Below are 15688 nucleotides of genomic sequence, written 5' to 3'. Positions count from 1 at the left end.
ATGAATATATGATGATTATAACAGTAATGCTAATATGTTATTAAATACTCACTATGGATTAGGTGTTCAAAATGCTTTACATATATTAACTTATTTAAATCTTACAACAACCCTGTAAGATGAGAACATGAAAACAAGAAGTTAAAAAAACTTGCTCAAATTCACACAACTAGGAAGTAGCAGGGCTGGGGTTTATACTCAGGTAGGCTGCTTCCTGAGTCCATGTTCTTAGCAACACAATGCAGTTTATCATATTGTGAATGTACAAAAAATTCATGCACCCACACACACAAACATAAACACACGTGCAAGCACATGTGTGTGAACATACACAATCCAGGCACACACATATGAACAAAAACACACAGAGAATTTCGCTTTAAATACAACGTCACCTTTGAAACAATAGGAACATCATTTGGCTGAGGAATGGTGGTTTTAGCTATTTCACTCAAAAAGTGCAGGCAAGACATGGTTGACTTAAAGTAACATCTATACATAAAGGCAAAATTAAATGGAAGAAAAAATACCACTACTTTAATTATTAGAACAAATGATTTGTTTAGTCTTTTTTTTTTACTGATATTTGAATTTTTCAGAAGGAATACAGACATATGTAGTCATCCACCTAGAATATTTTAGAATATTGCCGTTTCCAGAAAGTTTAATGAGGCATTAAAGATAAAATATGTTCCCTTTCATGTAAAACTTAGACTGAAATTTCTGGTGACAACGGTTTTATGTGGTTATAAAGGATTTCGCCTTTATAACTGCATAAATCTCGTTTTAAAATTATCCTCATACAGATACATTTTGGAATTTTCAATATAAAGGTGAAAGTAGCCATGGTAGTAGAAGTAAAGGGCATAAAAATCTTCCAAGAAAATGCTGTAAGCAATGTTGCAATACTTGTATCAAGTTACAAGATCTATGGTTTTCCCCTTTAAAGCTTACATTTAATTTAACAGACTTATTTTTGAAAATGTTAAGCCAAAATCAGCATAAGTACATAGATATTCTACAATGATGTAAATATTTAGAGAATAGGCTTGTCATATTCCAAGGCTAAAAGAAAAACACTATGAATGTTTTGAATCGTATTTCTAGGCTACTAAAATTTATCCTAATTTAATAAATGCAAAGTATATGTAAAGGTCAATTGGTTAAAATATACTAAAGGAAAATAAAATGGATTCAGGTTTAAATGATGGCGATATATTAGAAATACCCAAATCCCTTTTAATATACCTAAGAAATAATTTATCATTTCTACCATCAGGCAAGGTTTTCTTTGTTATTTTATTCGTAAGAGCTCAATGGCACCGCTCAAAATATCCAAGTTAAAATACTTGATTATAAAACTCAGAAAAGAAGAATTTCATGATGACAACAAAACAAAACAAAACAACACAAACAAAACAAAACCACCGGTTGAGAAACAGTGGTTCTTGGTTTATGAGATTTAGAAAAACAAGACGCAGTTTGAGCGTACATCAGTTGATGAATAGCTAACATTTATTAAGTGCTTATGATATGCCTTGTGCATATTGTGTGTTGCCAGGCTACCTTTCCTACTGCTTTTAACACTAGGAGAAAAGGTTTTAAACATCAAATGCTGATGCCAAAAGCACCAATTGAGAGAAAAATTAGTAAAAAATAACTGTAAGTTTCAAGTAGAAAATGGCTTAATTATTTAATACTTTCAACTGAAGAGAGTCAGCAAATGGATAGAGTATAGTAAGATATGTTGACCATGGGAAAGGAATTATGTTTGCATAAAAGCCACTTCTGTAAAATCTTCTTTAATATAATTCTCTCACTCTTAATTCTCCTGCTATTGCACAGAAAACATTCAAAAATTTCATTATATTGATAAGCTATATGAAAGGAGATTATAATCCTATTCTGAAATCAAACTGGCTTACAACTTTGTCTATTTTTAGCTATAAGATTTTCATAAAAGGATATTAGCAAAATATGAATTATTCATTATGATAACAATATTAGTGACTAGCACAGCTCTTTGACACTTCTGGAAGGAATTCATATAATTTAAAAAATTATTTCCAAAGACTGTGGCAAATATCACTTTCAATAAAGTATTTTAAATAAAAAAGAAAAACACTTTATAGCACTTGAATTTTGCAAGAGAAAATATCATGAATGATATTTCTGATACCTTGAGGTTTGTCAGTTGTTTAGCAATAAATACATAACCATGAATCAACATCATTTCACAATGACATAACATGTTCACTGAACTGCGCCATTTATCATGTATTTTCCATGGCTGCCTTGGAAAGAGATAAGGCATGGGTTTGTTTGCCCACAGCACTCAGCAAATGTGATTTACTTCTAGGCATTTTCATATTTGTTGTACCGAAAGAAGCTGGCGTTAGACCGTGCCAGAAAATATCACTGACAGTTATGTAATTAGCAGTCCTTGTTTATTAAGCACACGGAGCTTTTACAAAAGACTTGTTTTGTTCACACTAGTGTTTTTCAAACTATTGTACTCACATCTTCAAGTTCTTGTTTTTTTGGAGCAACAATTCTATGTTAAACTCTTTTCATTTTTCAGCTATTAAAGACAAGCAAATTACCAGAGAAGCTCCTGGAAGCATAAGGATTTTCAAGATTACAGTCTTAAAACTCATAATAACATGTCCTAAAAAAGGGAGGCCACCATCTGAACCTGGGATCTAGCCTGGGAAACTGCTGCTGTAAGAATCACTGGATGTTTAGAAGATACCAACAGGCAAAGCTGGCTACTTGCTTCTTCCTCCACTGGCCTTCTCAAAGAGTGAGTGAAGGAGTAGGTGGGTGACACTGGAAACTAACCCCAGCAGCTAAGGATTTAAGAGAATTATCTGAGGTCCTTGGACTAGTCATTGCAATTTAAGTAGGGTTTTAGTTCAATGCTCTATAACTCCAAAGATTAGAAGGATGCTATTTCCCTTCTCAAAAAACTTTCAGAACTATGGAAAAGAATCTGAAAAACAGTATAAATACACACACACACACATATATATAACTGAATCATTTTACTGTACACTTGAAACTTTTTAAATCAACTATACTTCATTAAAAAATAAAATGAAATAGAAAACAAAAGCAAAACTTTCAGTACTGCCTCAGTAGGGCTTGCAAACTCAAATCTCTTCAAGGAAGAGCTAACATTTCTTAAGTGCTTACAGTATGCCTTATGCTACGCCAAATGCTTACGTGGGTTTAATTCTACCACAAGAGGTAGGGGCTATTCCCATTTCATAATTTGTGAAACTGAAGCTCTAAGAGTTTAAATAACACAACTAAGGTTGCAGACCTAATAGGTGACCAAACCAGGATTTGGAAAACTATAGTCTACTTTCTGAGCTTGTATGCCTAGCCGTTATGCACACTGTCTATAATAGGTAAGAAGACTGCCTTAACTTGTAGAATAAGACAATAAAAAGCGGTCGGTACCTCAGTGAGCTGAAAAGTACAAGATTTATTTAAAACATTAAATCTCAAAAATTTTGCTGCCAAAAAAACATGCCTATGTGTCAAAATGGGCTGAGAGATGCCACTTTGTGAAATGGAGTCCAAGATGTCATTTCAGGGTTGCCAGGCTCTTGTGTCTCCCCACTCATCAACCTTCATCTTTTATTCTGCACAAGCTCCATGTTTTAGTCAATGTAAGTGCTCACCCTTTAACGTCTGTGCCCAGGGTTTCCAGAATCTGTTCCTTCCTTCATTCATAATATTCCTACTGTCCAGGAGATCCTTCCTATAGGCCTCTAACTTTCCTAAAATTATATATCCCTCAAAGCCAACTCACCCATGAAGCTTTCCCTGGTCTGAGGTATTTAGTCTCTCCCTCCTTAGTTCTTTAATTGTTACGGCCCTTTTCATTTTCCACCTTGAGTGACACTTGGGCAACTGCCCTGTCTTCCCACTGGAACAAGCTCCTTGAGGGCAGGTCCAGTTCCTTATTCATGTCTATTGGCCCTGTACTTACTTCTTCTCTTTGAAAAGCCTAATAAGCATGGCACCTGTGTTACCTTTTGGGGACTGATGTTTCCCAGTCTTTTACTACAGGTATTGATGTAATTGTTGTATTAGATTACAACACAGGAATCTATTAGACTCCTACTCTTCCAAGGCAGGTACCATATTGGATTCCTTTTTGCCTTACCTATAGCATCTAATGGAGTGCATTTTACACATGGTAAGTGAATGAGTAAATGAAAGAATAAATGCAATTGTCACATGGTGAGATAACTGGGAGGTATGACTCAGTTTCTACCCACTCATCAAACGTATGAGTGGGTAGAAACTGATTTAAATTATGGATATTAAAGGGATAAAATGAAACACTGAAAAATAATATCAGCCAACATTTATTGAGTACTTACTAGGAACCAGGAGCTGTGCTAAGCACTTTATATGCATTATTGTGTTATTTTCTATTTTATACAGATGAGGGAATTGAAATTCAGAGAGGTCAGATAATATTCTCTGGGTAACACAGCTGGTGAGTGGCAGATCCAGGATTGGAACCCAGGTCTGTTTGATTCTAGTATCTTTATTCTTAACCACTGTACAATACTGCTAAAAAATATAGCTTAAGAAGCCAAGGAGTCTCTCATTCTCTCAGCTTGACTATTAATAGGAGGAATACAAAAATTATATGCATATACTTGCCCCATTTCTGAGCAGGGTTCAGAACAGTTGAGTTCTAGGACCAGTTCTGCCAGTATCTAGTTGTGTGATCCTGGGCATATTACTGAATCAGTTTTCCCAACTGGAAAATGAACAAGTAGGCTGGATGATTTTAGGATCTCTTCAACATTCTGTGACTATGATTTATGGACAACCTCCAGAATGTGTGACATAACAATATCTAACACTTAGTCTAAGTACAGTGAAATTTGAAATTTCCAATCCTTAGTAATTTTTTTTCCTGTTCAAGTACTTTAAATGACACCTCTAATTTTTAAAGCACATTATTATACCATATGATGAATACATCACATAATACTAAATGGCCACCATTGCATGCCAAAAAAGCAATTAGAAAATTGAATCAAGGAATTAAGGATTAATGTGGATATGTTATACCTGTCAGCAGTAATAAGTGTTTTGACAAGGACAGAATAAAGTCTGACAGTATGCACAAATACTAATCTGATATATGAGTGAAATATTAAAAATGCAAACAACTGCACATTAATCACTCTAACATTTCCCTATTAGAACACTTTTAATGCTATTCTTATCAGAATCCATTTATAATTAAAAATGAGTCTTTTTCAACAGCTTGCCCAAGTTGGTATTTGCAGTTTAATGACTGTTTATATTGATATAAAATTTAGTTTTTAGTCACATTAGTAAAATAGAATTAATTTACTGAACATTGAATTAAGTCAGCCTGATGATTTGGCTCACAGCTGATGAACTGTGTTGATTCTATAGGATCAACAAATACCAAGACTCCAGATCTCAGAAACAGATTCTCTGATTTCATTGTTTAGACTTCGGCAAAAACCAAAAGTGAAAATCATATTCTCTCCTTATTTACCATTTGTATGAAATGATAAAGGGAAAAACACATTAGCTAGCTTTACTCGCTAGGAGAATAATTCATATAAATAAAAGAAATTAAGCTGATGGACACTCTCAAAACCAGGGTTAAACTGCATTAGAAGAAAATTCAAAGAGAATAAAGTATTACATGTGGGAATAGGTAAAGGAATAAAACATAATATTCACAGAATTAGTATGCTGCTCCTGCAGTTTCAAAGGTATTTCCATCGTAAACTTAATTTTCATATCGTACCAAATATTTTTTCCTTTGTTGAAATGTCTCTACTTTCAATCTCTGTTCAAAATCTCTCACTACACACATATGCACACACACGCACACACACACTCACACACACACTCATATACACACACATATATATATTTTTTTTGCGGTACGCGGGCCTCTCACTGCTGTGGGCTCTCCCGTTGCGGAGCACAGGCTCCGGACGTGCAGGCTCAGCGGCCATGGCTCACGGGCCCAGCCGCTCTGCGGCATGTGGGATCCTCCCGGACCGGGGCACGAACCCGCGTCCCCTGCATCGGCAGGCGGACTCTCAACCACTGCGCCACCAGGGAAGCCCCTATACACACATATTTAAGGTTTATATCTATAGTAAAATACATAGTTTAACGGAGTTTTGCTGTTATTTTAATTGTGTGGCACTGATTTGGGGAGTGAAGAGGCTGGACTGTGATAGCAGTTATTTTGCTACCTATTTTTTCACAGGTATTTAGGTCCCAGAAGATGAGGATATTATCTCTTTTTGAGATATTATATAATCATGCTCTGCCCCTGAGTTGGTCAATACATATGCATGTTAGTAGGGGATGACTTTGAACAGATTATCTTTAAAAGTTGATTCCTGATAGTACTTTTCAAAAATCTGAAATAGATTATCTATTAAATAATTGCCATAATTAGATTTTTTACAACCTGTAATTTTCTCCATAGCTCTGCGCCAAAAGCAACATAACCATTACACTTCATATACTAATTTCAACATTGGGACCATCCTTTTTGACCTCAAAAAATACTGCTAAGTATGAGAGACAAATGTGCCTGCCAAATCAATTGACTTCCCATCTTGCTTCAGCCCACCCTGTGCTCTTGGTCATTTCATCCACCCACACTACTTGCCAATGTCTACCATTTCTGCAAGATCCAGCTCAAAACTCTCAGTCGGCAAGAAGCCATCCCAGGTCGTCCTAGGCCACTCCAGGACCTCCTCACTTCATTCTATCTCAATAATCAGGAGTAAGTTAGTTTCCTGTTGTAGCCATTGAGAGGAAGTGTAATGTAGTGATTAAGAGAACAACCTTTAGCAACCACTGCCTGGGTTCAAATCACATAACCCCTCTGTACCTCAAGTTTCTCAGCTGTAAAATGGAGCTAACAATACCTTCCTCATAGTGTTGTTATGAGGATTAAATGTTATATATTATATACATATAGGATGTATATTATATACAGATATAATATACATACAGAATATATGTATTTTATGTATCTGTGTGTGTATATATATACACATACCCACATAGGTATACATATCACAGTACTTGGTAAAGGTCACCAGCTATTATTATCATGATGCTATTCTTCCTAGTTCCCACTTTGCTTTAGAATTATTTTCTGTTCCACTAAGGAATATGCTCAACTCAAAAGTAAGCTATTTTGGCTTCCCTGGTGGCGCAGTGGTTGAGAGTCCGCCTGCCGATGCGGGGGACACGGGCTCGTGCCCCGGTCCAGGAAGATCCCACATGCTGTGGAGCGGCTGGGCCCGTGAGCCGTGGCCGCTGAGCCTGCGCGTCCGGAGCCTGTGCTCCACAATGGGAGAGGCCACAACAGTGAGAGGCCCGCGTACCGCAAAAAAAAAAAAAAAAAAAAAAAAAAAAGTAAGCTATTTGAAGGCAGGTACCATATTTTTAAAAGCTCTGTTAATGGTTTGAAATTAATTAATTAAGAAATTAAGCCTCCAAGGGAGAATTTTATTGACGGCTTACAGGGTGGGAAAAATCTGATCTCAATGCCAATTTTTCTCATTTTTGTTCTCTGCTTTTATCAAGGAGTCTGATCCGACGGTGAGCATTATGTGCTACATAGAGTAAACTTTTCCTGGCACCTAAGCTGTGTGTTCAATAAGTATTTCATGGATAAATGAGTATTTGATTTTTCTTTTCCAAATTGTGCACAAGGTAAATCCCTACATGTTGTGACAAAAAGTTATAAAGAGAAGCTTCGTCTATAGCAGATGGGTATAAACCAGCAGGAAAGTTAGAAAATCAGGATCTTGGTATTACCCTCCATGTTGGTCCTTTCCAAAACACATTATGCCGTAAAGGCAAAATGTGGCCTTAGTCATGCTGCTGATAGATCAATTCAATTTAAAACGTAAATGTGTTAGGCCCCCTGCTGGCAACTGGGGGTAGAGCGCTACACAGGCACAGTGCCTGCCCTGGTAAAGCTTCCTCCTGGGCAGTCAGGCTGAGGGCAACTAAGACTATGTCAAGGGCTAAATGTGCTCACAGAGTTATGCACAGAGCCCTGGGGAGGGACTGGAAGGAGGAGGAGGGACGAGTAGTTCTCATGGGGAAGGACGGTACCTTGCAGAGGATGACTAGGAGGATGAAGGATGGAGAGTTCTGGTAGCAGGAAAAGCATGGACCCAGAGGCATAAAGGCACATAGCTTGTTTAGGAAATTGCTAGAAGTTCATTGGGGATAGAGCCTCAGAAGTGTTGACTAGACAGGGATGAGAGGAGGTCAGAGAGGAGGCTGAGGTCCTCTGTGAAACAGGGCTCTCATCATTCCCTTCTCATTCTTCCTGGTCATGACTGAGATTATCAATACCTGCTGAGAAAGTTACAGATGCTCAGATGGAACCTGACAAGTGCAGAACATAGTGGCCTCTGTGCAGCCTTCACCAAGACATGCTGCACAGCATCCCAAATGGACAGCAACAAGCTTTTCTTTATCAGGAACTCACAGTGCTTTTTTACTAAACTATTGTTCAAATCTGTTATACCAAGTGAACATTAAATTAAAACATTTATTTCTGAAACTTCAATCATAAAACTAAATCAAGAAACTGTGAAAACTGTCAGCAGAAAAAATACAAGTGCAGACATGGCAATATTCTTAATGAGGAATCAAATGTTAATGGATCCAGCATAATAAATGACTTTCTGGTATGATTATTATGCCAATCACAGCCTATTATAAGTAACGAAAGCATGGACAAAACTCTGAATGAAAGATCTTATCTGACTGGTTACAAAAATATGTATATAATTAAAATACAGTAAAACCTACCTAGATGTCTAAGGGAATGAGTCATTCTGGATGACAGAGTTTTCCCAGAAAGTTGAACATTAACCCTATAAAGACTTTGCTATTTTAAGGTATATTTTTTAGTAAGTGTGAAATCTCTTTCGATACCCACTTCTCTGCTTCTCAACCAGACTCTAATATACTAAAGGTAATCTAGCGTTGTCTCCATGTCCAGTGATCACCCTTATGACTATCAACTTCCATAATATACTGAAGACACATGGAGTTTCAAATGTATGTACGAATATGTACATTATATGGATTAAAGACCTGAAACCACAAATCTCCTGAAAGAGAACACAGGTAGAGCCCTCTTTGACATAAATCATAGCAATATTTTTTTGGATCTGTCTCCTAAGGCAAAAGAAACAAAAGGAAAAATAAATAAATGGGACCTAATTAAACTTAAAAGCTTTTGCACAGCAAAGGAAACCACTGACAAAATGAAAAGACAATCAACTGAATGGGAGAAAATATTTGCAAATGATATGACCAATAAGGGGTTAATATCCAAAAATATATAAACAGCTCATACAACTCAATATAAAAAAACAACCTGATTAAAAAACGGGCAAAAGATCTGAGTAGACATTTTTCCAAAGAAGATATACAGATGCCCAATAGGCATATGAAAAAATGTTCATCACTAATCATCAGAAAAATGCAAATCGAAACCACAATGAAATATCACTTCACACCTGTCAAAATGGCTATCATCAAAAAGTCTACAAATAAGAAATGTTGGCAAGAATGTAAAGAAAAGGGAACCCTAGTACACTGTTAGTGGAATTGTAAATTGGTCCAGCCACTATGGAGAACAGTATGGAGGCTGCTCAAAAAGCTAAAAATAGAACTACCATATGACCCAGCAATTCCGCTGCTGGGTATATATCTGAAGAAAACAAAACACTAAGGTGAAACGGTACATGCACCCCAATGTTCACAGCAGCATTATTTACAATAGCCAAGATATGGAAGCAACCTAAGTGTCCACCAACAGACGAATGGATAAAGAAGATGTGGTATGTGTATACAAAGAATATTACTCAGCCATAAAAAAGAATAAAGTCTGCCATTTGCAACAATGTGGATGGATGTAGAGGGTGTTATGCTTAGTGAAATGAGTAAGACAGAGAAAGAAAACTATGTCATCACTTATATGTGGAATCTAAAAAATAAAACAAACAAATGTATATAACAAAACAGAAACAGACTCTCACCAGATATAGAGAACAAACTAGTGGTTACCAGTGGGGAGCGGGAAGGGGGAGGGGCAAGATAGAGATTAAGAGATACAGACTACATGTATAAAACAGATAAGCCATAAGAATATATTGTACAGCACCGGGAAATATAGCCATTATTTTGTAATAACTTTAAATGGAGTAAAATTTGTAAAAATATTAAATCTATGTTATATACCTGAAACTAAAATAATATTGAATATGTACATTATAGCTATAGCCCTAGGAATTTCTTTTCTTTTCTTTCTAAGAAGTTACCAATGCAGAGCTTGCTTTTTGTTTGCCTCTTTATATAAAGGCAAGTCGCACAGCTGCCAGTGAGTAACATGGCCGCTTTTCTGTAAAACCCATCAATAATGCAAAAATTAAAGTGATCTTCTTCTCAAGGGGTTTTCACATCCTCCCCAGTTTCTTTTTACCTGTTGCTATCAGTGTGCTGTGACCTGTCAGCATCATTCAAAGCAGTGACTACATCACCAATCCCATGGACCACAGACATCTTCTTGACAGTTTATAACAATCCTCGTATGCCATTTGAAGTTTGTGGGCACAGCAGTCTTTCTGATTTCAAGAATTTTGACCATAGTGTTTGGGAATAATCTTATCATAAAGTCTTGAAGTACTTCATCAGGCCCAAATGACTTTACTAAATGTGAAGCAGACTTGGGTTCAAATCTTATGGGACCTTGGGCAAATTATTTAATTTTCCCTCTGCTTCGTCAATAGAAATTAGAGTTTAGAACACCAATCCTGCAAGGTTTCTCTGAGGATTATAAAAGATAATATATGAATAAGGCACTTAACATAGTGCCTGACAAAAAGGAGATGTTTAAATTTTTATATTACGTCAAATCATTGGCAAATGCAACTTTTGTTAATTAAAACCAATCCAATATCAGCCATTTTTATCAGGTTCCACCTTAATACTTCCCTTCCCCTTTGTTCTGGTGATACATGGTAGGGCAGTAAAGGAGGTTTCTATATCCAGAGCTCTTTTTTTATCTTTCCCTCCTGAGATTTTCACTGTCTAAGACTTGGTTCCGAGTAAGGGACCAGTATTACAAGTGTCTGTGCATTAAAGGTGGAACCAAGCTCCAAGTTTTTTAGAGATGATAATTGATCAATGAAAGTGGTGAAAAGTTCAGAGGGAAAATGCCCATAAAAAAGATAAAGATTCCCTGAAACCTTTCTGCCTAAACAGCAAAGAGAAAACTATCTTATGGGCATATGTAGAAATGGTTACTAAGTGTGCTTTTATGTGTCTCTGTGTAGCCTGGGAAGCCTCTGTGCCTACTAGCTCTCTCACCAATTTTTGCTAGATTAAAATTGCCTTAGTTTTATAATCAAGAGGGCTAAGAGGGAAAAAATTAGAGGAAAGTGGATAGTAGGCAGTAGATGCTTTTAGAAGGACCATGGGGTCCTCATGCAGTCATCCTGGTCATTCCCAGGGTCTCTGGAACTCACAGGATAGGCTTGCTGCCCCACCTATGATCTGACATGTGTGGATCCCTTGTGTGACCAAACTAAGTATATTTGCATTCCTTTTGGCTTTTTCCTGAAATGATTTGATTGTGTGAACTCAACTACCTCATCAGAGCTTGCTTTGGAAAAAGAAGTATGTAAAAGTGAAAAAAATCTCTCTCCAAATCTGTTTTGTTTTTTTTCTCCCCCAAAGCTCCTTTTTCAGTATAACTAAAAGTTAATGGTCAGAGTCTGTGTAATGATCCTTCCTCCGGTTTTACTCCTGCTGCTTTACCAATTCCCTCTTGGTCCTACTAATTATCTAATTGATTAAGCCTTCGAGGAGCCTTCTGTCACTGGGTGTGGCCCACTGCACACATCTGTCTCACTGTATTTTCTTCAAAAAGAACAGCAGGGTTAATTAAAAGATTCACAGCACAAATAAAGGTACCAACAGGGAAGCAAATCTTGTTTGCTTCCTGACTTGGTCTCTGAAGTGGGCTGAATAGTATCCCCCAAAAGTTCATGCCTACACAGAACCTCAGAATGTGACTTCATTTGGAAATAGGGCCTTTGCAGATATAATTAGTTAAGACAAAGTCACGCTGGATTAGGGTGGGCCTGGTGTCCTTATAGAAAGAGGGGAGGCCATATAGAGGCGACACAGAGAAGAAAATTCCATGTGGAGACAGAGGCAGAGATTGGAGTGATGTATCTACAAGCCAAGAAATGCCAAGGTTTGTTGGCAATTACCAGAAGCTAGGAGAGAGGCAGGGAACAAATTCTCCCTCAGGGCCTCCTGAAGGGACCAACCTTGCCAAAACCTTCATTTCAGACTTCTGGCCTCCACAACTGCGCGAGGATACATCTCTGTTGCATTAAGTCACCAAGTTTGTGGTAATTTGTTATGGCAGCCCCAGGAAATGAATACAGTCTCCCTAGTCACAATCTGACCCCTAATTGAATGGCCAGAGAGTACTGATTGGTTGCCACCCTTTGTCCCCATTGTTTTGGAAATGATCATGACGCATAATACTGAAACTATGACTAAGAGTAGTCTCTCAGGGCATCTCCTCTACATTCATTTGAGAAATAAGCTACAGAGCACACAGAATGGCAAATGTCAATGGGCAAATTCACTAGGTTATGGGAGTTTTGTGAGCATCATAAAATTGATGACATTCATAAAATTGGCAATAGTGAGAATAATCGTTCCTTAGAATGTAGACATAGTATACGTTGTATGTCAAGGTTTCCTAGGAAACAGATCCTGAGACGCCAAGATTTGCGTGCATGACGTTTATTGGGAAGGACCCTGGGGAGTGACATCCGCTCAGGGTTTTGGAGGCAGAAATGGGCAGAGAGAGAAGTTAACCTGTGACGCATTTGCAACAGAGGCCTCGGGAGCAGAGGGTGTGCTGGGGAGTTGTAGTAAATTGAGGCAAGAGGCCAAGCCTTTGAACCTCCCAGTGGGTGTAGGCTGTCGCCAGGGAGGTGGCATAGCATTGGGTGAAGCGGCTTCTTTCAGCAGAGGGCAACTCAGCTGTGGGCTGTGAAGCAGGAGGCTCAGCCCTGAAGGAGGATCTGGGTAACATATCCCAGCCCCACCACAATATTCATAATTCAAATAAACAACTGTCCTTGTTAGCTAAGCAGGTGACTTGGGCCAGACCCATACAAGATACGTTATGGCATAGGTAAGGTTATTGGACATGCACACTTTTGTTCCTTACAGGGTGGAGCTGCTGTATTATTGCCACCACTAATCTTCCCAGAAGAATGCTTGCTCTTCGGAGCCATGATTTCCCTCTTTGATTTTCCTACCTTGGCTAGCAACTCTGATAGCTACTTTTCTCTTCAAAAAAGGGCAAAAATTATGATCTCAGTGCTAATTCCATGGCTAGGTCAATCGTCTAAAAAACTGAGTAAGCATTGCTTACCCTTCACATTTATTTTGCAAATGACTCAATGTATCTTAGTCTTCGTTAAGTCACGATGCTTCTTGAAAAAGAGGTCACCCTTATTTTGCATGCAGGCACAGTGGAAGATGAGATAATTAATATCAGTGAAGTTTTATAAGGCATCACAGAAGGGATGGCAGAGAAGATACCAATTTCTTCTTTTTGCCTGCTAAGTCATATTCTCTTCTGGTAAACTGCAAATTTATATGGCTTTTCTCCAACAATAATAATGGCAACTACTATTCACTGAGCACTTATTGTTTATTGAGCACTCCCTTAGGCAGAGGGGGTAGCTGGAATAAAAAGCAATTACTGGGCACTGTGCTAAATACTAATACATGCTCTAAGTAGTAGCAAGATTTTAAAATTTTTTGAATGCAGAGCATATTTAAGTCATACTTGGTTGTTAAAAAAAATAAAAACTACTGCTGTAAACAAACTAAACCCTTTGCGGAGAATGTTTCCATCAATATCTTTAAGATAAAGATCGGCTCCTATCACAGTAAGGCAAGATGATACACACCAGGGTAGAATACATAAACTTGAGGATGAATAAAAGGTACTAGGGTGACATATGAGGTAACAAAACTGCAGTACTACAATGCAGACATCCAACTGGAGAAAAAATGAGGATGATGCTTTCTTAATACCGATCCTGAACCTAACACTAGCTATGTCTCCTGTCAATCCCATTCTGTTCAATTCAAGGAGAAACTGGTCATATTACCTAACTTAACTAACAGACAGATTCATTTCTCAGGCTAAAAGAACAAAGAAGCTGATATTCTGGTCTGGTTCTAAACAACAGAGAACTTAACAGGAATGATAAGAACTTTTAAGAGTGTGACCATGCTCTTTTAGAATTTAAATACTGGGCAAAAGCATCATCCCACAGGTACAATTTTTTTTTTTTTTTTTTTTGCGGTACGCGGGCCTCTCACTGTCGTGGCCTCTCCCTTTGCGGAGCACAGGCTCCGGACGCGCAGGCTCAGCGGCCGTGGCTCACGGGCCCAGCTGCTCCGCGGCATGTGGGATCTTCCCGGACCGGGACACGAACCCGTGTCCCCTGCATCGGCAGGCGGACTCAACCACTGCGCCACCAGGGAAGCCCCACAGCTACTTTTAAAGCACATACTTTGAGTAGGACTGTTCCAGACATCAGGCACAGAGCACTGAGCAAGACAGATAGGATCTTCCCCTTCACAAAAAGAATCTAAAATATGGCTCAAGACACAGGAAGGTTTGAAATGTCATTTAAAACACGATAAAAAGGATAAAAAAAGGAACTTTGCGTTTCTAATGGATGGCAGTAAGGTAAGCTAGAGTATACAACCTCAGACTCAACAGGGGGAGCAAGTTCTACGAGTGCACCAAGGAGGTAGGGATAGAGGGATGTGATAGACAGCTGGCTCCTGAGAGTAAAGTAACAGCAAATATTGTAACTCTAGGTAGAAAACTGGTCAGTTCCAGGCAAGTCCATTCCGGTGTACGAGGGAAGTGCCCCAGAGGTTGGGCAGGGCACAGCCCTGCGGAATCACTCCATGAGGAGTATTTGCTCCCTAGCCTCCCTCACAGAGAACATCCAGATACTAAATACAGCTGGTGAAGGTCACTGCTGCTTAATAAAAGAGAGACCTTTTCACTACAACTTTCAAAGACAATACATTGGATAAAAGAATTCAAAGAAACGAAAATAAAGGAGTAAAATTAAGTAGGCAGTTGATACAGGATAGAGGTTGCAAATATAGCTTCTGATACAATGCTACCTGGATTCAATTCTTAACTCTACCACTTACTATGTGAACCTTGGCACATTTCTTAACTCTCTGTACTTAGTCTCCTCATCTGTAAAATGACAACAATTATAATATTTACTTCATCGGGTTGTTGTGAGGATAAAATAAGTTGATGCGTTTAAAGCATTTAGGATACTGCCTGGCATAAGCCAAGTGTTCAATAAATGTTAGCTATTGCTATCTTGCTTTGTTATTCTTTAATGGTCTGCTTAATTCACCATACACTTTTACTTTAGGAATAACTTATAACTTAGCTTTAAATCTTCTAATTTATGATGGAACATCTTAGGCACTTATATGTGGCTCTGGGATGACACAAAGTTTGAGG

General features: G+C 38.0%; 1 protein-coding gene across 2 annotated transcripts in view; it reads right to left on the bottom strand.

Moving 5' to 3' along the window:
• Nucleotides 1-15688, bottom strand: part of ATRNL1 (attractin like 1) — a 744759-nt gene that overhangs the window by 120260 nt on the left and 608811 nt on the right. The gene's annotated exons all lie outside the window — the stretch shown is intronic.

This window comes from Physeter macrocephalus, chromosome 20 (genome assembly GCF_002837175.3).
Source record: "Physeter macrocephalus isolate SW-GA chromosome 20, ASM283717v5, whole genome shotgun sequence".
Taxonomy (NCBI): Eukaryota; Metazoa; Chordata; class Mammalia; order Artiodactyla; family Physeteridae; genus Physeter; species Physeter macrocephalus.
The sequence above is the reverse complement of the archived record's forward strand: the minus strand, read 5'-3'. Positions and strand labels throughout refer to the sequence as shown.